The following is a 14,353-nucleotide window of genomic DNA, read 5'->3' on the forward strand; positions in this document are numbered from 1 at the left end:
TTAAATCTTATTACCTTAACTCTTATCCTAGGGAAAAAGTATCTTCACATGTGGCATATAAGCGGCATATTTTCTACCATGGATTTGCGTGCGGAAAATCCGCAGCATATTACAATACAGACGAAGTGGATGAGATTATAAGAAGTCTCATCTTATCCACATCCTGATGATTGTTAATTGACCCGCAGTGCGAATTTTAAATCCGCAGAATGTCAACTTATGCTGTGGGCTTTCACTATGGATCTCAGCACGTCAAATGTTTAGGGTTGTAATCTGACGTGAATTTGCACCAAAATCTGGACAATACATTCCATGTGGAGGTATCCTAAGTGTTTGATGGTTACTGGACAATGTTCACCCATAGCACTAACTGTGCTAACATAACATAAGTAGCTGTACTTACCCGTCATCTGCCGCAGGGACCCATCACTGCAGCACCACCATCCACCCACTGTTTGAAGTGGAAGATGTCGTCACAGGTTATCACCTGACTTCTGTAATGTCACTGCCCGCTCTCCTGGCATCAACACTCACATCCCGGCACCATGATGCCAGGAGTTTGTAATAGTGTTACTTACTGCGATTTACGATTGGCTGCAGCGGTCAGAGGATATCTGTTGATGTCTTCCTTAACTTAACATCGGGAGCATGGTTGGGCTCATCACCATGGCAATGGAAGGGTAAGTACAGCTGATTTAGTTATTTCTAGAACAGTTGGACCTGTAGGAGAAATTGTTATCCGATAACCAGGCAACCCCTACAGCCGAACATGCATGCCTGTAAATGTATTTAGTGTCTGTCATCTCGTGCCTCTTTTTTTCTTTTATCTTCTTTATTACTTGCAGGGAGAGCCACCTGCTAAAAAGGTACGAGCTAACCCCCAGGTATACATGGATATCAAGATTGGCAACAAGCCTGCTGGACGTATTCGCTTCCTGTTACGAGCAGATGTTGTTCCGATGACGGTAGGTGAGTGTCGGAATCTGATATTGCATAAATAATTCATGGTCACGTTGCGTTGGCTGTACATAATAGTTCTAGATCAGAAGAAAAGCAGATAACATTGGTATTAGAAATAACATTTCCTTTGTGAGAAGACATACATTCATTCTTACAATTTGTCAATTACACTCCTCGTTTAGCAGTGTTTAACCCCTTAGTGACCACCCCATAGTCCTGGCCCGCTGGGCTTTATCCCAGAGGAGGTAAAAACATGCTTCCTTCAGGGATTAAAGCCCTGCAGGCTCTGGACATGACAGCTCCATGCTGTCAATTACCCCCCACCCCAGCGATCGCATTAAAGGCAATGTAAAGTTTAAAAAAGTTAGTTTTAGCTCCCCTTAATGGATCGGATCTCAGGATACTCACCATCCTTCGCGATGTCCCCCGGTGTTCTGGTCCTGCAGGACCTGGCGTCTGTGCATGCGCGCCAGACAGCATTACGTCACGCGAATGCGCACAGGGCCGGGAGGCCTGGGAAATTTAAAAACTCCCTGCTCTCGGCTAGTATGAGTAGCCAAGAACACGGAGTTGTCACCGGGAGCCGCTGTATGTGGTCCCCAGTCACATGATCGCTGTTATCCAATGGATAACAGTGATCATGTAAAAAAATTTTAAAAAAGAAAAAAAGTTTGTTTCATCTTTCCTCATGGATCATATCTGTGAGGGCAGATGAAATTACGTCCATAAGGCCCCCGGCTTTATCTGCGGACTTTATCTGGCTTCTGTGCACACGAATGGGTATGTTACTAAACACAAGACAAATACTGGTATCCATTTTGGGGTGCAAATCCTCATTTTCATGTGCACTGTAGAAAAAAAAAAGTATTTTAAAATGACATTTTCAAAATTATGAAATTTCATTTTTTCCCCTCAAAAGTGTATTAACTTCTGAAAAGAAACTGTGGGATCAAAATACTCATGACACCCATGACAGTGAATATATTAAGATGTGTATTTTTTTAAAATAGGGTCATTTGTGGGGGTGTCTATAATTCTGACACTTATGAGCCTTTGCAATCTTGGCTTGGTGTAGGAAAACAAAGTATTCCTCAAAATGTTAATTAATGTTAAATTTGTACATCTGCTAAATCGCGTGTGTAAAAAAAAGAAAAAAAAGAGAGAAAAAAAAGGTTTTCAAATGTGAGTCCAGAATAGAGTAAACGGATGGAAATATATATCTTATCAAACATGTGTACGGTATGTTTGCATATGTTTGAGACATTGCAATTGAAAATAAGAAAAAATTACAACTTTTTTTTCAAATTTTTTCCAATTTTGGCGCTTTAAATAAATTATACACAAATTCTGTCGGTCTAATTTCTAAATAAAGTACAACACGTGGCGAAAAAACAATGTCCGAATCACCTGGATATGCAAAAGCTTTACAGAGTAATAATAATTTATGTTAAAGTGACACATGTCAGATTTCCAAAATTTGGTCTGGTCATTAAGGCGCAAACTGGCTTGGTCACTAAGGGGTTAATAGATTACACAAAGTCCTTGAATAGAAGGGTTGTACCAGTAATATATATGGCCTTAAAGCAACCTTCCGGTCCTGAAACAAAATTTTTCTTGGTACCAGACGCGGGCGTTCATTTTACCTGCTGCTCTTCTTTTCCAGCTTCTTGCTACAAATTCACCAATTGATGGGCCCTTTTTAGTTCTCGGAGATGGTCACATAGGTTCCCTAACTATCTGATGCACATGGTGTAGTGTCGGTGCATAGGTACTCTGAGGCGCTCCACATTGCTTTGATTGGGCAGCAATGCTTACATGAGAAATCTGCAACCGTGGTGGTGTGCACGGAGTAGTGACAGGAGCTGTACCAGCATCTTGAAAGACTGAAGGGGGGCTAGGAACTATTAGATCCAGGGGAGAAAGCTGTGAAAGGAGAGCCGCAGGTTATATTACTTCCCTCTCCGGTGCCTTTTGAAAAGTCAAACAGTTTTGTAGTTTATAGTATTTAAAGCTGTTCCCTGGTTACCAGATAACATCCATTTAATAGGGCTAATGCCACGGGAAGTTAGGTGACTGCTGTGGTGTCGCTGCTCATTCTATCGGCGTTGGTACTCTCATTCTGAACACCGTGATGCCAGCAATTCGGGAACGCGGATGAAGAGCAGGGTAGTGTGATAGAAGTGCAGCGCTCCCATTGATTTCAATGGTAGTGAAGCCTCCCCTGCACGCTGATGACAATGTCCTGCTGCACTGACATCCACAGAATAGATCATCAGTTGAAAGAAGGGCAGAATACCCCTTTAATCAAGAATTAAGATACAGAGGTTGGGCTGCCTAGCATTCTATCCAGGTGCTGGGAATAGGATCAATGCTATCCTGTGTACTTGGGAAAACCTTTCTTAGGCCTCATGCAGATTTTTTATGCGGATTTCCGCAGCGGATGCACTGCGAGTCATTAAATTGATTTTTTTATTGCTTGCAGGAGATCGCGGATTGCGTTTTTTTTCCCACGCAGATGCCCTTCGGATCATCCGTGTGGAACAAATCCGCAGCCCCACCTCCCAGCCTTTCCGCCACCTCCCGAATAGATTATAACCTTTAAATCTGCAAATGTATTTGTGGATGCACTGCGGATCGTAAGCTCCCATAGAGATGAATGGAGCCACATCCGCGGTAAAATGGAGCATGCTGCGATTTATTATCCCCAAATCAAATTGAAAATCCGCTGATGTTAAATGAAGTGCAGATGCCCAATGCTTCCCTATGGGCGGCTTGATTTGCAGATCTCACACACAGATGCCACGCGTAGATTCAGCAAATCAAATCCACCCGTGGACATTGGGCCTTAGGTTTAAAAATAAAAATTGAATCTACTTGCTGTTGATGGGATCAGAGCTGTTCTGGCAATGTATACACGGCTCTGTCAGAGCTGGGTTATTACAGACTATTGCAGGATATTTCTCTGTCAATGACCTGCATGTTTCATTTGCATTTCCTGTCTTTATCCAAAAAATCTTTTTTTTTTTCTTCTAGTTTTATGTTCGTTAATCTTGTCCAATGTATGATGAAATAGTATTTTAATTTATTTCAGTTTCTCACTTTTTGAGATGTTTGCTTTCAGTGATTTAAAGCATTTATGTTTACATCTAGATCTACACCTGATCATGTCCAAGCGTTGTCCAGCTTTGGTACAACCCATGAAGTTTGACATGTTCAAGGCAAGTTTTTCAGCCATTGCAATGTAACAAATTTCCACACTCACTGATGGCAAGCAGAGATCTGCAAAATAGAATTAAAATGGAGCAATTAAAGCAGAAGGGATGTTAGAAAGCTGCAAAGCTATTTTACTATTGTACATTCATGAGTATTGGAGAGATACTTGCAGAGGCATGATTCTGGGTGGGGAGACCTCTGAGCGCCTGCCCGCCAGGTGATTTAGTCAAATGAACCATAATCCAGCCATCGCTTCAGATCGTCCGACCCTCTGAACACTACCCATGGTTGCCATGTCTTGTAGTATGCTTCCCAAGTTTTGGGGTCATCGGCTCCCAGTTCATCAAATCTCATGAGGGTGTGGAGTTCCTCCACCCACATGCCCCTAGTGGGAACGGTTGAAGAGCGCTAGAGCCTTAGGATAAGTCTTCTCACCGCTAGTATGAAATGTTTTAGAAGGCATAATTTGGCGGCTCTCATGCTGTCCGGGAACAGCGAGAGCAGGGCTAATTTCGGTGTCATAATCACTCTTGAGTGGTTGATGTGATTATATAGGGTTGTCACTAGAGATGAGCGAGCACCAAAATGCTCGGGTGCTCGTTGCTCGAGTCGAACTTTCCGCGATGCTCGAGGGTTCGTTTCGAGTAACGAACCCCATTGAAGTCAATGGGCGACTCGAGCATTTTTGTATATCGCCGATGCTCTCTAAGGTTTTCATTGGTGAAAATCTGCAAAACCCAAGAAAGTGCTGGAAACGACACAGAAACGGAGCAGAGGCGTCACGGAGGACGGTGGTACGATCGGCTGCGTACTCCCTCACCATCTTCTTACAGTGCTCCCTCCGACTCAGCCTGGACTTGGGAGGTGTGAGACAGTCTTGCTGGGGAGCCATAAAGCTGGCAAAGGCCTTGGAGAGTGTTCCCCTGCCTGCGCTGAACATGCTGCCTGATCTCCGCGCCTCCCCTTCTACGTGGCCCTCGGAACTGCACCTTCTGCCACTAGCGCTGTCAGATGGGAAGTTTACCATCAGTTTGTCCACCAGGGCCCTGTGGTATTGCATCACTCTCAAACCCCTTTCCTCTTCGGGAATGAGAGTGGAAAGGTTCTCCTTATACCGTGGGTCAAGCAGTGTGTACACCCAGTAATCCGTAGTGGCCAGAATGCGTCTAACACGAGGGTCACGAGAAAGGCATGCTAACATAAAGTCAGCCATGTGTGCCAGGGTACCTGGATGCAACATATGGCTTTCCTCACTAGGACGATCACTTTGAGTATCCTCCTCCTCCGGCCATGCACGCTGAATGGAAGAGAGGCAAGCTGCATGGGCACCCTCTGCAGTGGGCCCAGCTGTCTCTTCCTCCTCAGGCTCCTCCCCCTCCTCCTCCTCTTCCACGCGCTGAGATATAGACATGAGGGTGCTCTGACTATCCAGCGACATACTGTCTTCCCCCGCCTCCGTTTCTGCCCGCAAAGCATCAGCCTTTATGCTTTGCAGGGAACTTCTCAACAGGCATAGCAGGAGAATGGTGACGCTAATGATTGCAGCATCGCCGCTCACCATCAGGGTGGACTCCTCAAAGTTTCCAAGGACCTGGCAGATATCTGCCATCCAGGCCCACTCCTCTGTAAAGAATTGAGGAGGCTGACTTCCACTACGCCGCTCATGTTGGAGTTGGTATTCCACTATAGCTCTACGCTGCTCATAGAGCCTGGCCAACATGTGGAGCGTAGAGTTCCACCGTGTGAGCACGTCGCACAGCAGTCGGTGCACTGGCAGATTAAACTGATGTTGCAGGGTCCGCAGGGTGGCAGCATCCGTGTTGGACTTGCGGAAATGTGCGCTGACCCGGCGCACCTTTCCGAGCAGGTCTGAAAAGTGTGGGTAGCTTTTCAGAAAGCGCTGAACCACCAAATTAAAGACGTGGTCCAGGGATGGCACGTGCGTGAGGCTGCCAAGCTGCAGAGCCGCCACCAGGTTACGGACGTTGTCACACACGACCATGCCCGGTTGGAGGCTCACCGGTCAAAGCCAGCGGTCGGTCTGCTCTGTCAGACCCTGCAGCAGTTCGTGGGCCGTGTGCCTCTTCTCTCCTAAGCGGAGTAGTTTCAGCACGGCCTGCTGACGCTTGCCCACCGCTGTGCTGCCACGCCGCGCGACACCGACTGCTGGCGACATGCTGCTGCTGACACATCTTGATTGCGAGACAGAGGTTGCGTAGGAGGAGGAGGAGGGTGGTTTAGTGGAGGAAGCCTACACCGCCGCAGATACCAGCACCGAGCTGGGGCCCGCAATTCTGGGGGTGGGTAGGACGTGAGCGGTCCCAGGCTCTGACTCGGTCCCAGCCTCCACTAAATTCACCCAATGTGCCGTCAGGGAGATATAGTGGCCCTGCCCGCCTGTGCTTGTCCACGTGTCCGTTGTTAAGTGGACCTTGGCAGTAACCGCGTTGGTGATGTTGTCGTGCAGGGCTGGGACAGCACATCGGGAAAAGTAGTGGCGACTGGGAACCGAGTAGCGCAGGGCCGCCGCCGCCATCATGTTTTTGAAAGCCTCCGTTTCCACAAGCCTATACAGCAGCATCTCCAGGCTGATCAATTTGGCTATGTGCACGTTTAACGCTGGAGCGTGCGGGTGCGTGGCGGCGTACTTGCGCTCAAACAGTTGCGCTAGTGACGGCTGGACGGTGCGCTGAGAGACATTGCTGGATGGGGCCGAGGACAGCAGAGGTGAGGGTGTGGGTGCAGGCCGGGAGACGGTAGTGCCTGTGTCCTGAGAGGGGGGTTGGATCTCAGTGGCAGGTTGGGGCACAGGGGGAGAGGCAGTGGTGCAAACCGGAGGCGGTGAGCGGCCTTCGTCCCACCTTGTGGGGTGCTTGGCCATCATATGCCTGCGCATGCTGGTGGTGGTGAGGCTGGTGGTGGTGGCTCCCCGGCTGATCTTATCGCGACAAACCTTGCACACCACAGTTCGTCGGTCGTCTGCACTCTCAGTGAAAAACTGCCACACCTTTGAAACAGTTGGTGGATTATTCGGTCTGACCCTGCCTCTACCCTTGGCCACCGCACTGCCTCTTCCAACCTGCCCTGCTGCTGCACTTACTTCCCCCTCTGAAGACCTGTCCTCAGTAGGCTTAGCAAACCAGGTGGGGTCAGTCACCTCATCGTCCAGCTGCTCTTCCTCCGAATCCTCTGTGCGCTCCTCCCTCGGACTTACTGCCCTTACTACTACCTCACTGATAGACAACTGTGTCTCATCGTCATCGTCCTCCTCACCCACTGAAAGCTCTTGAGACAGTTGCCGGAAGTCCCCAGTCTCCTCACCCGGACCCCGGGAACTTTCCAAAGTTGGGCATTGGTCATGAGAAACTCCTCAGGTGTTAGAGGATCCATTTTTTAGCACTCAAGGCCGGGACCCGAGAACAGTTCCTGGGAGCCTGCCTGCTCTTCTGAATGTGTCATTTGCTGGGAGGGAGGAGGCTGGGAGAAGGGAGGAGCAGCAGCGAGAGCATTCAGGCATAGAAGACTGGGTGGTGACGATGGATAGTTTGCTGGATGCACTTTCTGCCATCCACGACAGGACCTGCTCACACTGCTCAGTTTCTAATAAAGGTCTACCGCGTGGACCCATTAATTGTGAGATGAATCTGGGGACCCCAGAAACTTGCCTCTCACCTAATCCCGCAGCAGTCGGCTGCGATACACCTGAACCAAGAGCTCGGCCTGTGCCCACACCGTGACTAGGGCCTCCGCGTCTTCACGCGCGTCCACGTCCTCTAGGCCTACCCCTACCCCTCAGCATGGTGTATTACGAGTAGAGCAGAAACAGAACGCTGTAATTAATTGTGCCGCTTATTGGCCTGTGGTTGGAGGCTGACTTCGCTTACGGAACGCACAGCAGAGCCAGGAAACAATTATGCGCAAGCCTGTAGTGAGACCTAGGTGCGTATGACTGAGCTACTGGAATTCACAGGGCAGAACCAGTCAAGTGGCCAAAGGCCAGTGGTAGGCCTTAAGTATTTTGCTTCAATTTTTTTAAATGGTGAGGTGAAAAACCAGACAGACACCGTATGCAGCGTATATATGTATACTCTTTCCCTCTGGCGGGATGACGGCGATCATGTAACGGACACAGCAGAGCCAGGAAACAATTATGCGCAAGCCTGTAGTGAGACCTAGGTGCGTATGACTGACCTACTGGAATTCACAGGGCAGAACCAGTCAAGTGGCCAAAGGCCAGTGGTAGGCCTTAAGTATTTTGCTTCAATTTTTTAAAATGGTGAGGTGAAAAACCAGACAGACACCGTATGCAGCGTATATATGTATACTCTTTCCCTCTGGCTGGATGACGGCGATCATGTAACGGACACAGCAGAGCCAGGAAACAATTATGCGCAAGCCTGCTGTAACGCTTAGCTGGGTAATAATGAGCGACTACTACCCCCAGCACACACGCAGTAAAGTGAAGACGGTCACAGGCAGCCCAAATATAGTATTTTTTTCCAATTTTTGGGAAAAAGCCCACTGCCTATATAGCCTGTATATGGATTTCCCTGTTGGAGGATGACTGTGGTTATTGAAAGCACAGTGCAGCCAGAAAGAATTATGCGCAAGGCTGGGTATTAATGAGCGACTACTACCCCCAGCAGACACGCAGTAAACTGTAGATGGTCACAGGCTTAGCTGGGTAATAATGAGCGACTACTACTCCCAGCAGACACGCAGTAAAGTGAAGACGGTCACAGGCAGCCCAAATATAGTATTTTTTTCCAATTTTTGGGAAAAAGCCCACTGCCTATATAGCCTGTATATGGATTTCCCTGTTGGAGGATGACTGTGGTTATTGAAAGCACAGTGCAGCCAGAAAACATTATGCGCAAGGCTGCAGTAACACCTAGCTGGGTAATAGTGAGTGACTACTACTCCCAGCAGACACGCAGTAAACTGAACACGGTCACAGGCAGCCCAAAGATTTTTATTTCCAATTTTTTTGAAAAAGCCCACTGCCTATATAGCCAGTATATCTCTTTCCCTGTACCACTGTCCCTGCCTCACCAGTACTGCCCCTATACTCAGTAAAATGACTGCAGACTGAGGACGCTATGGTCTGCACGCCCAATATACAAAAAAAAAAAATGTGCAAAACTGCTAAAAGCAGCCTCAACAGTACTGCACACGGTCAGATGTGGCCCTAAGAAGGACCGTTGGGGTTCTTGAAGATGAAGATAACAGCCTAACACTCTCCCTATAGCAGCTACAGCAGGACGGCACTTTCCCTAATGTCTCTCAGCGTGCATCTGTGGCGAGCCGCGGCCGGCCCCAGTTTATATACTCGGGTGTCACCTGATCTCCCCAGCCACTCACTGCAGGGGGGTGAGATAGGGCTGGAACTTCACAGGAGGAAGTTGTAATGCCTTCCCTGTGTTTCTATTGGCCAGAAAAGGGCGCAAACTTTTCTGGGAAGAAAATGGAAGTGACTCGAACACCGCGTGGTCCTCGTCTCGAGTAACGAGCATCTCGAGTACCCTAATACTCGAACGAGCATCAAGCTCGGATGAGTACGCTCGCTCATCTCTAGTTGTCACCCCTTCCCATAGGTCCGCTACTGGCCAGCAGTCCCACCAAATGTGGGTCATTGTACCTCGGCTCCCACTGCATTTCCAGCACGCAGGGAAGAACTGGTGAAAGATCCTCTGTAGGTGGTCCAGGGTCCTATACCACCTTGAGACTATCTTATAGTTGAGGTCTTGTATTTTGCCAGCTGTGGATAGTGCCCAGAATTTACACTAGTCCTCCCCCGTAATGTTTTCTCCCAACTCCCGTTCCCAGGCCTCCCTATAATTCAGAGTCTCGTCCTCCGTCTCCCGATCCAGCAACATTTTATATAACGTGGAGATCATATGACTCTGATTTAGACTTGACAAACAGAGTTGCTCATACTCAGTCAGGGGTGCCGTCAGATTTTCTTTCGGGATCAGCGTGCTCACAAACCCTCTCAGCTGAAGATATTGCAACCAGAATCCTGGCTGCGGTGGAGACTGGTTTAAGATCTCCATCATGGGTTTCAGTCCCGTTTGCGTCACTACGTCCCTCAATCTAGGGATTGGGTCCGCAGGAATAGCCAGAAGGCCCTTCTGATTTGTAGTAGCTTCAAAGAGGGGATTTGCTAAGAGCAGAGTTAGGGGGCCTGGGGCTGTAACCAGCCTATATTGAGGGGCGAAACTCGCCCATGCCTTAAATAGTTGGAGGCTGAAGGGGGAGATTTGGGTATAGACTTGATCCATTTTGGCGGAATCCAGGGAGCTCTGTATAGGCCATCTGTTTCGCCTGTGTGGTCTATATCCACCCATAGCTTTGTTTCTGCTTTTGAGGATGTCAAGTACGCAGTTTGCTATGTTAGCTTTTTGGTAGAGGGAGAAGTCCAGTAGACCCAGGCCCCCCTTCTCTTTTCTCCTCTTTAGCAATGAGTATCTCAGGCGCGGTTTGCGTCCTTTCCAAACAAAGTTGGAGATTAGAGATCGGATTTTTTTCAGGTATGTTCTTGGGAGCCCGATGGGAATTGTTTGACAAAGATACAGGAAACGGGGCAGTACATCCATTTTAATTGCATTAACTCGGCCATTTCATGAGAGGTATAAGGAGCTCCATTTGCTTAGGTCTCTCCGCAGAGTTTTTTTTTTCTGCAGGGGTTTATTGGACTTGTAATGTTAAAATCGCAATTTACCACGAAATCGCGATTTTAACATTATAAGTCCCATAGACCCCTGCAGAAAAAAAACTGCTGCGGATTTCGCAGTGAAAAAAATCTGTAGTGGGTAGTCACCATAAGGACATGGCCTATTTTGGGCTTAAGGAAGCCACGATTTTTGGGGGATTTTCATTTCACTTTTCAAGAGTCATAACATTTTTATTTTTTTGTCAACATGCCCGGCTTGTCTTTTGCGTGGCGAACTATATATTTTTTTTTATTGCTACCATTTTTGGATGCATATATTTCACATTTTTTTTAACTGCGTCAATCAAAGAGCATAAATAATAATAATCTTTATTTGTATAGCGCCAACTTATTCCGCAGCGCCTTCAGGCATGGATAAATGCAAAACGATACAATTACAATGTGAGGTACATTGGGTTAGATACAAATGGTTGGGGGTGGTACAGGAGGTGCAAGGGCTGGGGAACACAGCCAATAGGAAATTTCATGTGCAGATCAATTATTAGAAGGCAAACAGGGTGGGGCGCCATAGGGAGGGTTAGGGGACTAGGTCAGGAGATTTGGTATGCTTCCCTGAAGAGGTGCGTTTTTAAGTCACGTCTGAAATTTCGTGCATCGGAAATTGTCCGGATACCTTGGGGTAGAGCGTTCCAGAGGATGGGTGCTGCTCTGAAGTCCTGTAGGCGAGCATGTGAGGTTCGTACTACAGGGGTGTTTAGTCTGAGTGTGTTAGCCGATCGGAGTGAGCAGGCTGGGTGGTGTACTGACAGAAGAGAGGCGATGTATGCTGGTGCAGCGCCATGCAGAGCTTTGTGAGTGAGGTAGAGGAGTTTAAATTTAGTTCTGCAGTGGATGGGCAGCCAATGCAGCGACTGGCATAATGCAGAGGCGTCTGAGTAATGACTGGATAGAGAAATGGGCCTAGCTGCTGCATTTAGTATGGATTGGAGTGGAGCAAGTCATAAATGACACAATACATTTTTTCAGCGGTCGGTACGATTACAACTGTAACAAAAACATAATTTTTTAGATTTTTCCACTTTTGCACAATAGACACTCTTTTTTCTTTTGGAAATTATAATTATTTTTCAATCGTTCCATTGTCGCAGCTATGTGAGGTATTGTTGTTTTGCGTCACGAGCTGTAGCTTTTATTTTTCCCATTTTAGGGTACATATAGCTTTTTGGATCGCTTTTATTGCGTCTTTTTGAAGGTAAAATGAATGAATAAGCCTTTAAAGGGGTTGTCCCGCGGCAGCAAGTGGGTCTATACACTTCTGTATGGCCATAATAATGCACTTTGTAATGTACATTGTGCATTAATTATGAGCCATACAGAAGTTATAAAAAGTTTTTCACTTACCTGCTCCGTTGCTAGTGTCCTCGTTTCCATGGAGCCGTCTAATTTTCGCCGTCTAATCGCTAAATTAGACGCGCTTGCACAGTCCGGGTCTTCTTCTCTTCTCAATGGGGCTCCGTGTAGCTCCGCCCTGTCACGTGCCGATTCCAGCCAATCAGGAGGCTGGAATCGGCAATGGACCGCACAGAAGAGCTGCGGTCCACGGAGGAAGAAGATCCCGGCGGCCATCTTCAACCGGTAAGTATAGAAGTCACCGGAGCGCGGGGATTCAGGTAAGCGCTGTGCTGTTGTTCTTTTAAGTCCCTGCATCGGGGTTGTCTCGCGCCGAACGGGGGGGGGGGGGGGGGGTTTGAAAAACCCCCCCCCCGTTTCGGCGCGGGACAACCCCTTTAATCTTTTTTTTTTATTTTCAACAGTTTTTGCTGCACAGGATTACTGTGCTCAAATTATAGCACAGATCGTTACGGACACAATGATACCACACGTGTGTTTTTGTTTCTTACGTTTTTTCATATAAATAGGGGGTTGTGGGGTTTTTTTTCTATTTTTTTATGTTTTTCGTTTTACACGATTTATTTAGTTTTTTTACACTATTTAGGTCCTCAGGAACTTGATCCATTGCAGCTATGATCGCTGTGGTAAGGCATTGCAGGACTTCTGTCCTGCAATGCCTTATCGCTGGTTAAAGCGATCATAGGCAATGGCAAAGCAGGACGCCTGTAGCTAACGTCATGTTGCCATGGCAACTCGTCGGCTCTCCTCGATTAAATAGGGGGGGGGATCCAATGACCTCACAGGGAGTGAGCTCCCTCTGTGAACCCTTTATAAACCTCGATCTACAAAGATTGCAGCGTGTATGGGGTTAACAGCATGGGTCGCTGTCCCAATGCACCCCTACTATCAGTAATAGCTGGCGCCCGCTTCCGGATACCGCAGGATCTCTTCAGATCCCGCGAGTTCCATATGACGTAAGGTTACGTCATGTTGCCTTAAGTACCAGCCTGCAAAGATGTAACCTTAAGTCATGTGGCGAGAAGGGGTTAAAAGAGGTTATGCCAACATGCACAATCCCATTCAAAATGATGATTTCCTCAGGCTCAACTCTTGTCACCCCCATTAAAAGCTGGTAATGCGAGGGAAAGCTGCTGCTAGTGAGATATTTCCACTGCAGGGAAAATGTGGTATTACAGGATGGACTTTCACATGACTGGTTTGTTCCGGCCAGTGAACCTTGTCTTTTGACATTCATGAGCCTTAATATGAAGAGGGGATGCCATCTCGGCACAATGCTTTCATTCAATAAATTGAGCTAATTGATTTCAAGGCTATAAGTTATATGTATCATACTGTATAAGTCCTAAATATAACTACCCTGTTACCCCAAAAATAAATAAATAAATTTTTACTCCGAAGGATTTTATTTATGAGTATAGCTGCCTGGACACTATTTAAATTGCCTTTTTTTTAATTGGCAGTAACTAAAGCTTAATTTTGGAGTAGGGCTTGTAGTTCAAGCAGCTTCAAAAATCCAGAAAAATCGTTCTGCATCCTCCAAAGTTATGCAAAGGCTTATTTTCGAGGAAACTAGGTATTTTAGTGAAATACAGTTTTTTGGCGGGGGGGGGGGGGGGGGGTTGTACGTAAGAATGTCCACATTTGTGTTTTTATGTTTTTGTTTTTTTCATTTGCAGAAAACTTTCGCTGCCTCTGTACACATGAGAAGGGCTTTGGCTGCAAAGGAAGCAGCTTCCATAGAATTATCCCTCAATTCATGTGTCAGGGAGGTGACTTCACCAATCACAATGGCACAGGCGGAAAATCCATCTATGGACGGAAATTTGATGATGAGAACCTCATTCTAAAATACACAGGTGCAGGTGGGTAAGTTTATTTTGATAGATTTCACTAGCAGAGGTGTTTCCTAAATCATCACTTCAAGACCTTCATACTTATACCGCAGTTATCAAGACTATAATACGAAGTATCTAATAAAACTTAACCTTTATTAACAAACCATACAAATTTGTAATACTAAACACAAAGTCCCATAAACACTTAGGAGCCTAGTTACTTAAACTGTTGCCTTATACTCTGATCAAAGTAAACTAT

The 14,353-nt window shown here is 46.9% G+C and overlaps 1 long non-coding RNA gene across 1 annotated transcript in view; it reads left to right on the top strand.

The window, feature by feature from the left end:
- The window catches only part of LOC136631588 (uncharacterized), a 32,409-nt gene extending 18,298 nt beyond the window's left edge, over window positions 1-14,111 (top strand). The window contains exons 3-4 of the long non-coding RNA XR_010793064.1: window positions 846-969; window positions 13,936-14,111. This is a non-coding gene — a long non-coding RNA (uncharacterized lncRNA). The remainder of the gene's footprint in view (window positions 1-845; window positions 970-13,935) is intronic.
- Window positions 14,112-14,353: the final 242 nt, after the last annotated feature.

This window comes from Eleutherodactylus coqui, chromosome 6, assembly GCF_035609145.1.
Source record: "Eleutherodactylus coqui strain aEleCoq1 chromosome 6, aEleCoq1.hap1, whole genome shotgun sequence".
Lineage (NCBI taxonomy): Eukaryota > Metazoa > Chordata > Amphibia > Anura > Eleutherodactylidae > Eleutherodactylus > Eleutherodactylus coqui.